The following is an 11,256-nucleotide window of genomic DNA, read 5'->3' as shown; positions in this document are numbered from 1 at the left end:
AAGTCTGCACGAGGCCAGTTTCGAGGAAGACGGTGATGAATTCTGTTTCAGACCTGGTGAGGGGGGGTGTGCCTGAGCCGCCCCGTGGGACCGTCCGTGGGAGCTGGATATTCGGCGTGGAGACGGCTGCGGAAACGGCGGGCTGGAGGCTGCGGGTCCGCTGCCGGGGAAGGGTAGGGGTGGTGGAGACCCAGGACTGAGTATTAGGGCCCCAGGGTGCCGGGGCCGCCTGGGGCACGACGCTGCGGCGGGTGCGGCAAGGGAGCGCAGGACTGCGTGGACTCGGGCAGTGTGTGTCTCGGGTCGACCAAGAGGAGGCTGTGGGGTTTCGGAGCGGGTCGTTGAGGGGGTGACTGCAGAGCTGCGTGGCTGGGCGGTGGGGACGGGCGCGGGACCGCGGGGAGGCTTCCCGGTGCAACTGACAGGTTGAGGATGGGCGGGTTCAGGTGTGTTAACTGCCGTCGCCGAGGGTCCGGCGGGAGGGGGAGGCTGAAGAGGAAATGATGGAGGACGGTGTGAGGGCTTGAGGCAGGCGGCGGGGAGGGTACGGAAGACGCTCGCTCCAGAGCGGGGCTGCACGACTCCCGGTCCCACCGGCACTGTGGTCTCGGGGAGCCTGGGAGACCGACGGGCGGTGTTCGGTTAGCCCTCGGGAGGGAACAGGTGACGGTACCTCGCGGCCGCTCCCTCGGCCTTAATGCTGGCTCCTCCGAAGAGCTTCTGGCCGCGCCGGGTCCTCGGGTACCGCTCTCGAGGCCGCAGGCGGGGCTGCACTCGGCCGGGGTCCCGGGCTGCAGGGCGGGCTCCCCTCAGGCGCGGGCCGCCTCGCCGGCTGTTAAGCAAGCTTCTCCTCCAGCCTCCCCGCCCGCTTAGTTCGGATAAATCCCACACTTCGGAGCAGGGAAGGGAAGAACCGGGGGCAGAAACCGAGGGTCGTGCCGGCGGGCGCCCTCTGCTGGGCCGGCGGGCCGCGCGCAGGCCGGGGAGCAAGCTGCGCGGCGCCCTCGCGACTCCCGGAAACCCGCCGACACTACACGGGCTGCGCCGGGTGCGCAGGCGCAGAGGGCCCGCCGGGGAGACGCGGCTAGGGGAGCCGCGCATGCGCAAGGCCGCACCCACGGTGAAGCCGAGGGCTCTAGCGGTGGTGCCACCTAGGGGCGGGGGCCGGGAGTCGCCGCCCGGCCTGGACCAGACTTGCGCTGGGCCGGCAGGAGCCCGGGCCTCGTCCATCACCCCAGCGGGGCCCGGGCTAGGCCTGCGCGCCCGCTGCCCCAGCTCTGCACATCCCCAGCTCTGGGGTGCGGGCCCCCCTGTTCCTACCTGGTCCTGGATTCCCCAGTGGCCAGCGGGGCCTGGTTCCCTCTCCTAAGCCCAGGGCGAGGGTGGACTGGCCTGGCCTGGCCCGTGGTGCACGGTGAGGTGCCCCAGACACGGACACGTTCACTGGTCGAGGACCAGCCTCCTCCCTGGGCCCACAGTGGGGAGTGGGCGCTCCTGGGCCACGTGCGGTCTAGGCACCCAGGCCAGCCTGCCGTCCAGCCCATCACCCGACCCCACCGTCCAGCCCATTTTCCAGCCCCGCTGTCCAGCCCGCCTCCTCCACGGACGGCCCTCGAGCTGCCCACGGCCGCGGGTGGTCAGAGGGAGGAAAAGGTGGCTGAAGAAGAGGGCCGGGTGTCAGTCTCCCCCTCCATTTGTCTTGGAGGCTGACATGGAGAAACCCCAGGGGGCCAAGTGCGCCCTCACAGTTTCACCACAAGTATCCTGGCCGGGCATCTGGCGCCAAGCTGATAGTGCAGCCCGGCCGCAGCCCCGCCGGAAGCGCTGCCAGCGGTTGGGGCCGCGGCCCAGACAGGAAAGGCCCCCGCGCCCGGCCCGCGGCCTCTCTACGCCGGCTGCTGCCCCGACGGCGGGGCCAGACTGGAGCCCAGTGGCCAGGGACCGGGACCCGGACCTGGGGACCCACCCGTCACCTGCCTGGAGGTGACACGGAGGGAAGATGGAGCCTGCGGCCTGGGCCTGACCTGAGCCGGAGGAAGGGCGGCCTCTCCCTCCCATGGCCGAGCCCTCGTGGTGCCCCCGACCCAGCTGTTGACGTTCCCAGCGTCCCTGCCGTCGCTGGTTCCATGGTCACTGTGACAGGCCCAGAACCAACTGCAGGGAAACAGAAGTGAACAGAAGGCCACGGTATTGGCCGTGGGGAAGAGCAGGCCGAATGGGACCCAGTTAAGAGGAGTGGTCAAAGGGCCTGGAGGAGTTGCAGGTGGGGATGGTGGGGAGGGAGGAGCCCAGACTCCAGCCCCCTTTTTGCCTTTCCTTCAGGAGGTGGAATCCAGAAAGGTATGTTTTAAGATGAGAAAGACAGGAGCCCCTTTCGATGCTGGAGGGAAGGGAGGAGGTCACGGGGAGGGAAGGGTCGCAGATCCAGGAGAGAAGGCGCCGGTCGAGAGAAGGAGTCCCGAACAGCAGGACTGGACGGGATTGAGGGCTGAACGGGGGTTTCAAGGGAGATCTCTGAGCAGTTGGCCGCGCCTCCCCCCAGCTCCGTGGAGGAAAGCGGGGGGAGACCCCGTCCAGCTTTGCCTCCCAGGTGACCTTCCCGATTCCCCAGGTGGCTGGGAGGCCCCTACCTGACACCAGTCGGCCCTGCTCTCTGAGGTGCAGCGACTGCTTGCTGCCCTAGCCCGGGAGCTCTCTCTCTGCGGGGCTGAGATTGATGCGTTTCACACATGTCTGTACTCTGTCTCGGGCACAGTTCCAGACACTGGGGTACAGCGAGTAGGCAAAGTCCTGTGTGACTTTCAGGAGGACCAGAAACTAGAAAATAAATCACTGCGGGCAGTGCTACTGAGGAAATAAAATAGGGTGATGTGATCAGTGGGGTGAGCCTGCAGGCTTGGGGAGGCTCGCTGGGAGGAGGAAGCAGGCATGGAGAAGGCGGCGGCAGGGTTGGCGCTAGGGCTCAGCGAACCCCCCAAGTCCTGCTGCGTCCTGCGGGCGTCTGCTGTGCTCCACCCAGCCAGGCCCTGGTGGCGGCAGAACCTCCTGCCTCTAAGTCTTCCCTCGGGGTGCCGCCCGCTGCCTCTCCTTGGGCAAGTGCCTTCCCCTCCCCGGCCTGAAGTCTTCCTGCACAAGCCCACGTCTGGGGGTCCTCCTGCCCTGACTCTGGGATGGATGCTGGCCCAGCCTCTGTTGAGGAGGGAGGAGACACGGGGCTTTGTTTGTTTTGCCAAATTGTGGGCAGCAGCTGGGCCAGTTGGAAGGGGGAGCCTCAGACCTGCCTGGGGTTGAGTCTTGGTTCTGCAAGTCACTTGGGTCCTTTGCACACATTTCCTGACTCAGGCTACAGACCACATAATACCTGTGTTACGAGGGTGAAAAGTGTGCAAGCAGGCGTCTTGACAGGGCATTTGTGACTTATTTGTGTGTGTGTCGGGGGAGGGTGTTGGGGCCCTTTCCAGGCTTGCGAATTGCAGGTCCTGGCAGAGCTGGTCTCGAAGGCCCGTCCCAGCGTGGCCGTCCTTTGGTTCTAGGTGCGCAGCCCACCTGTTACTCAGGTCCCAGAGTCACTGCCTGTGGACCTGGCACAGACAGCGGCCCTGTCTCAGGGCTCTGATCTGACAGGCATGGACACAGGCGCCCGGAGACATGGCCGTACCCAGGGCCCACGGTGCAGGCGTGCATGCACCCTGGTGAGGTATGTGGCGTGTCTCTGCGCGTGTGTGTCCACTTGGCTCTAGAGCTCACTCTGTTTCTTGCTGGTCTCACTTGTGTCAGGTTTTTGGGTCGATTCACGTTGCCGTGTGTACATCTGGGATGTCCTGTCCCGGAGTATCTTGCTGTGTTTCCTCTGCCTCTTGACCACTCGGCCTGCAGTGATGTGCTCCCGCTCTCAGGCTGGGTCCATCTTCCCTCTGCCCACAGGAGGCTGCAGGGGGACGGGGAGCTCACAGGCTCTCCCAGCATGGCCACGGTGTGCCCCCTCCTCAGCCGTGTCCCCCTTGCTTTGTGCAGTTTGTACCTGTTGAGTCCCTACAGCAGACCTGGGGGGGGGGGTGTCACTCATTTCCATTTCCAGTGAGAACAGGACCCCAGGGAGGAGAGGTGGTTCTTCTGGGGCCACACGACCATCAGGCAGGTCAGGCGCCAGGCTGGCAGCAGGGACTTGCAAAATGACCGGTACGTGCCGCTGCCCGCCCAGCGCTGGGAGCTGCGCCTTGCCTGACCCACGACAGGGGCGCCGCTGCAAAGTTCCTGGCTGCTCTGAAGTATCGGGGTCCCCAGAGAGCAGCCATGCCCGCTGTTGGGAAAGAGAGTCTGGGGGTGCAGCACCCGAGTGACATGAAGAAACCCTGGGGCAGTGTGAGTCTCACACCTGGCAACACAGTATCTCTTTACAGCTACTTTTTATTTAGGCAAGTGAAACTGGCTTTCCACTAGGGTACGGATACAAGCTTTCATTTGAAACTAAATTAGGCTAGAGACCCACCGGAGTAAGGAGGCTGAGATATGGCAGAGGGCGCCAGGCAGGCTGCTGGGGTGAATTGCTGGCTTTGCCACCACTTAGCTGTGTGACCAAGGGCAAGGTATTCAACTGCCCTGTGCCTTGATTTCCCCATCTGTAAAATGGGGTAACATTCATTCCTAACTCTGAGACTCATTGTTGCTCTGAGGCTCACAGGAGTTGACAGGCTGGGCAGTGGCCAATAGTAAGTGCTGGGTGGGGTCTGTTGTTTATGGGAACGTTTAGACTGGGGGGTGGGAGCACCTGGCACCGCTGTGAAGGGGGAGTCGACTGCTGACCAAATACCCTCTAACTTAGCTGCCATTGCGGAGGGCAACTGGTCCCTTTTGTCGTGTGCCACGCTCCCCTGCACCCTGGGGACACAGGGGCAGCTGAGAGGCGGTTCTCTGGGAGCCTGGCCTCGGAGCCTTGGGTCTCAATCATAGGATGGCATACTCCCAGGATCGCTGTGGGTGCGACAGGGACCCGCTCCTTGACCAGATTCCAGTCGGGGTCCTCTGAACCCTCTTCCCACCTAGGCCCTGACTTTCGGGCTTCTGTGTCCCTCTCTGCACTGTCCCATTTCAGCAAGAATCCTGCTAGGTCAGTTTAGCTGGAATTCCCCCACCCTGGATATCTGATCGGTTCCTCACCCCTCACCTGGTGTCTGATCACCTGGCCCGCCTTCAGCGAGAATCCTGTGAGGTTGGTTTAGCCAGAAACCCGGCCCCCCAGTGTTTCCTCTTGGTCATTTTCTATCCACTGCCCCCACCTGCTCCTTGGCGGTAAATTCCCTTTTCCTTGTTGTGTTCAGGGTCAGGCCCCATCACTCTCCCACTGCAAGACCCCATGGTAGGGGCCTGTTGATAACAGTCTTCCTTACTGTCTTTAACGAGGGCCTTGAATAATTTTTTCCTTGGTAGGGGTCATGGAGGCCATAGTTGTAGAGCATACAGTGGGCTCTCAATAAACGCTGGAGTCTCACTTCACCCCCCAGGCCGGCCGCTGGACACCCATCTGGCTTCCTGTCGTCCTTCCAGGGGCGTGTTCTGTGGCTCTGGACAGAGTTACTGCTCGGTGTTCAGGGCCTGGGTTTCCCCTTTGCAAGGTGGGGCGGCTGGACCCCGACCCCTGAGTGGTGAGCGAGGTTCAGGTAAGGGGCTGGACTCGCCTCTCTTTGCTCCAAAGACCCGGCGGGGACTGTGACCTCATGGCCTCCAGAGGGCGCCCCCGCCCAGGAAATCCACGCTTGTGCCCACAGGAGGGCCGAGCAGCCCAGGGCGCAGGGGCCGCACGTTTTGTGCCGCCGGTGGGGGCTGTGCCCCCCGCCCCCGAGGAGCTCTGTGGGGGGTGCCGGATTCTACTTTGGAGGGTGAAGCAGCGTGGTGCCTGCCCGACGGGTGAGGTGGCGACCGCCGGGTCCTCTCGCACATTCACCAGCTGTGTGCAGCCCTCTCTGCCTTGGTTCTGCACCTGTCACCTAGGATTGTCACTGGAGCTGCCTCACAAGCCTCTGTGCAGATGGAACGAGCCGATGGTGGTGGAGCCCTTAGGGGGTGGGCGCCGGGTACGTGTCAGCAGTTATTACTGGGCGCCTGTTCCAGGCGAGGTCCTGCAGTGGGAACTCGGATCCTCATACCCCTGGGTCCTCACAGCTGCCCCACGGGCGGAGGGTCCTACCTGGAATCTGGAGGTGAGGGAAAGTCAGCTCAGTGAGTATGGGTCCCATTGGGATTTGGGCCCAGTGACCGGCTCCCAGTTGGGGGCTGGTCATGCCACACTGCTCAGGCCTTTGCAACAACCAATGCTGCCGACCCAGGCTCCCCTGAGAGCCCGGGACACACCTGTGGGCAGAGTGCCCGAGGCGGCCTCCTGGACTCCGTGTGGCAGCTCTGGGCCAGGTCCTGTGGGGACCTAGGGACGTCCTCAGGCTGTGGTTCCTGCTCTGGAACTGCCCTGTGGTAGCTTGGAGGCTCGGTGCTGGAATAGGTGGTCTGGGAGATGGCCTTCCTGGAGCCCAGCTAGAGCCCACAGCCCCTGACATGTGCCGGGCTCATTCCTCCCTCTGTGTCCATGCTTGGTCTGTGCCCACCACGCTGACCGCTCTCATTCAAGTCCTCTGTATCTGCCAAGGTCCCGCCGAAGCCCGCCCCTCCATAAACTCCATGAAACCTTATCTGGTGGCTGATAGCCACTGATTTCCTTGGCCTGCAAGGAAGCTTCCCTCCTTGTCTGCCTGGAAAAACTCCTATTCATTCTCTAAAACCCAGCCACCAGCATTGCCCCTGGGAAGGCTTAATGCCACTCTCCTCCTCTCTCCTATATGGAGACAGTTTCTGCCTCGCCGGGCTTTCTGTACATCCGAGTTACAGTGTCACAACAGTATCGCTGCATTGGTTTGCATTCAGCTTCATTAAAAGACGTATACTGTATCTTAAAAATTGTAAAAGTAATACCCGCTCGTGGTAGACATTTAAGCAGATCAGAAGTGTCGAAAGGAAAAGTGAAAGCTCCCACCTTCTTACCAGCCCCCAGGGGCCAACCTCCCTTCCAGGGGAAAACTTTGTTAGTGATTCCTTGTAAATTCCCCAGGAAACTCTCCACGTCCACACAAGAATGTTCACGCTGTTTCACGGCTCTTAAATGATCTGTCTCTGTCCACCATTCCATGCCTACCTCCCGAGGCCTGGGATGGGGGCTGCCTTACGTGGGTGCCCAGGGCTGCTCAGAAGATGCTCAGAAGACGTTGCTAGGGCTGGTTTTGCGTCCTCACAACACCGATTGGCTGTGTGTAGCCTGGGATCTGGTGAATCACCTTGTTGCTGGACGCAGATGTGCTTTCTTTTCTTGTGGAATGTTATTATCACTAAGGAAAGCTGAGTTCAACATCCACATTTAAAAGTCAGGAGATGGGCTTCCCTGGTGGCGCAGTGGTTGGGAGTCCGCCTGCCGATGCAAGGGACACGGGTTCGTGCCCCGGTCCGGGAAGATCCCACATGCCGCGGAGCGGCTGGGCCCGTGAGCCATGGCCGCTGAGCCTGCGTGTCTGGAGCCTGTGCTCCCCAGTGGGAGAGGCTGCAGCGGTGAGGGGCCCGCGTACCACACACACACACACACAAAAAGTCAGGAGATATTCCCTAAAAGTTTGAGGTGGGGCCTGGGGCTCAGAGCTTCCAAAACAAAGCTGGAAATATAACTTAAGAGTGGACTCAAAGATTTAAAGACGGAAACCCAGTTACCCACGTAGCAAACTAAATATACCAGTGGGCCTTCGGTGTGCCATGTCTGATGGCTAGCACCATCTTTTCTTCTGAGAAAAGGTTTTATTCTTTTTTTTCCCTAAAGAGAGGGATACTCCTGATCTCAGAGGACAGGGAGGCCCGTTGCATGAATGCGTTTTGCTTTACGGAAAACCCACTGGGTTGCCCTCAGGCTTCTGGTTTCCCGGCGAGGAGAGTAGGTGTCATCGGCCTGAAACCATCGACCGCTGTGAGGGGGGCCCCGACCGTGGCGACCCCGGAGCCACTCCGGGCCTGCCCTTCTCCTGTCAAGTCCGGGCCCGGGGTCGCTGCCCAGCTGCTGAGGTAGAGGGGTGCTTTGCAGCACTGGCAGGGGGACCCAGCCAAGCAGACGCCCCCATCCCCGTCCAGCACATTGGCCAAGGAGCTGGCAGGGCCTGGTGGAGCCCCGGTCGGCCTGAGGCCCCAGAGCTGGGCACAGAGGCTCAGGCGTCAACCCAGCCGCGGGAAGCTTCCAGGCCGAGGGGGTGTCTGCCGGCTCCCACCCCTCCCCACGCGCAGTGAGGGCCAGCTGGGCAGCGAACCGGGGCTGCCGTGATGCTCACCCGGCCTCGCACCTTGGCCTCGTCCCACTCGGGGTGCCAGGGCTGGTGCTGCAGGCCGGGTAGCCAGGCCGAGGCTGAGACGTGGGGCAGGCTGGGCCGAGGCCCCGTCTGGCTTTCCTCTCCCGGCGTGCCCCCCACCTGCCCCTGCTCCCCTGTGGGGGCAGCGGGAGGCTGTTGGCAATTTGTGCATTAATCTCTCTGCCTGGGGCCTCCTGGTCAGGTGGTGCTTATCAGGGTTCTGCTCCTGTCAGATGGGCCTTCCGGAGCCCGTGGGCGAAGGGGGGCGGCGGGAGCCCCTACTGCAGGGCCTGGAGGCTGCCTCACCATCCTTGGCCTTCACATCCCCTCACCCCCGCCGCGGGCTGCCTTCTTTACCACATCAGGATACAGAACATTGCATGAATTCCGGTCTCAATGGAATTATTTCAGAATTCTGGTCAACCGCAAACTCGGGGTATTTCACAAACTATCTATCACTGCTGTGTGGTGGGCAGAGCCTGGGCCGGGGGCCGTAACGGATGCAGGGAGGCCTGGTCCACTGCCTGCAGGGGCGGCGGGTCCCCGCCCGTCTTGCTGCTCCCCCCCACCACCCAGTGGCACCCGAGGTCCTGCAGGCAGATGTCCCCCGTGTCTGCAGGGGGCTCAGGCCCAGGGTAGGGGCTCAGGAGAGGCAGCCGGGGGCCAGGCCCTGGGATGGGAAGGGTGGACGGGGGAGAGGCGGTAGGGGAAGCAGCCAGGTTTGGGGTCCACTCTGCGATCCACCCCCTGCTGCAGTGGGACCCCGGCCAGTGCTCTGTGAGTCTCCACTGCTGCAGCTGGAAATGGGGTTCTGATGCTCACCCCTCAGTTGGATAGATACTCAGAGACAGTAAGACCCCAGCCCTCGTTAATTCTCTTCACACTTTTAGGACCGTTACGGGGACGCGCCTGTAAAGTGCCTGCCTCGGAGTCCTGCTCAACGAGCTATGGTGAGAGTGAGGACAGTACTAGTAACAGTACAATAGTAACAGGAGTCACCGGAGCAATAATTCTGCTAAAGTCCCCCACCCCCCGACTTGAGATCATGCTTACAGCTTGGGGACATGGAGAGACCCCGCTTTGGGGATGGAAACGCGTGGCCTGTACATTCCCGGTTTCCCACTCCATGTCGTGCAGACGTGGCCCACAGATCAGCACTGCGCTCCTTCCTTCGAGCCCGGACAGTGCCTCAGGACCCTCCTCAGCTCAGTGCTCCGCCAGCGCCGTCCACCCACCAGACTGCGCCCTTGAGAAGAAGCTTCTTTGTCATTCTGGCCCCAACGGATGGGAGTGAAGAGTGGCAGGGCAAGGGGTCCCCATTCTGCTTCCTGCTCCCCCGAATCCTCTGATAGGTCTTGGCCCCTCTGCCAGTAGGGGGGCCTGAGCACGACAGGGATTGGAGGGCCAATCCCATCTCCTCTGCAGGCTTCCCGCCAACCACGAGTGAAGAGGCCTGGTCTGGGTGGGATGCGACACAGAGGCCCAGGCTTGGCTGGCACAGGACACGCTCCCCACAGCGTCCAGGATTCTGGGCCATTTGCTCAGCAAGACTGTCCCAGGCAGCACTGCCCAGGCTAGGCTGGAGCACCGGGGGTGGATGCAAAGGTCCAGAGCCAGGCCCAGGGCCAGCCCTGCCCTTCTCCGTGGGCCCGAGGGGAGGACAGGGCCTATGGGGGCCACGTGGCCGCATGCCCAAACTATGGCAATGCAGTTGGCAAGGCCCAGCTTGGGGTCCTAGCCGGCCACGTCTGGGTCACTGACAAGAGTGACAGAGGCAGCATTTGAAGTCAGGATGGTCCCAGCAGACCCAGGTCCCATCCTTGTGGCAAGTCCCAAGGGCTAACTAGGCTAAGGCCCACCCCCTTTTCTATCTTCTTGTTGGGGACGACCGCCCCACGCCCACTGCTGCCCTCTGAGTGCTTGCCTAGCTGGTCTGCACATCTTGGGCTCAGATCCATGGCTGTGGATCTTTCCACAAATAACAGAGTGTGCGAACCACACAGCCTGCAGCATCTGACTCCTTTCCTCTGTTTTGGAGAAAATGTGAATGTCGGTTATATAGATGTATTTTTTCCAAAACAAACAGCTTTTTATTGAAGTATAGTTGATTTACAATGTTGTATTCGTTTCAGGTCTACAGCAAAGTGATTCAGTTATACATATCTATTCTTCTTCAGATTCTTTTCCATTACAGGTTATTATAAGGTACTGAATATAGCTCCCTGTGCTGTACAGCAGGTCCTTGTTGCTTATCTAGTTTGTATATAGTGGTGTGTATCTGTTCCTCCCGAACCCCTAACTTATCCCTTCCCTGCTTTCCCCTTTGGTAACATAAGTTTGTTTTCTATGTCTGTGAGTCTGTTTCTGTTTTGCAAGTAAGTTCATTCGTATCATATTCTAGATTCCACATATAAGTGGTGTCATATGCTATTTGTCTTTCTCTGTGTGACTGACTTCACTTACTATGATCATCTCTGGGTCCGTGGACATTTAGGTTGCTTCCATGTCTTGGTTATTGTGAATAGTGCTGCTGTGAACATAAGTCATGAGGTTGGGGACAGGCTGAGGAAGAGGACGCTCTGAACGGGGTCGGGGGGGCTGGTCGAAGGCAGGGTGTGGGGAGGTGAGGAGGTGGTGCAGGGAGTGGGGAGGGGGCAAAGGGCCCTGCAGGGGGCGGCAGGGGGTGCAGGGCGGCCCTGCGGCACCGGGTCTTCCCTCCTGGGCAGTCACCTGGAGCTGGAGGCCAGTGCTTCGGGCGTTTCATGGGAGAGTTGTGTTTGGGCCACCCTGGGGCTGGAGGATGCCCAGGCTGGTGCTGGGGGGTGATGGGGTTTGGGCAGAGCCGGTGGGTCGGGAATGATGACACAACCCATTGTTGTCACCGCTGACA

Source organism: Mesoplodon bidens, assembly GCF_964165515.1.
Source record: "Mesoplodon bidens genome assembly, chromosome: 10".
NCBI classification, from domain to species: Eukaryota; Metazoa; Chordata; class Mammalia; order Artiodactyla; family Ziphiidae; genus Mesoplodon; species Mesoplodon bidens.
This window is presented reverse-complemented; position numbering follows the sequence as displayed.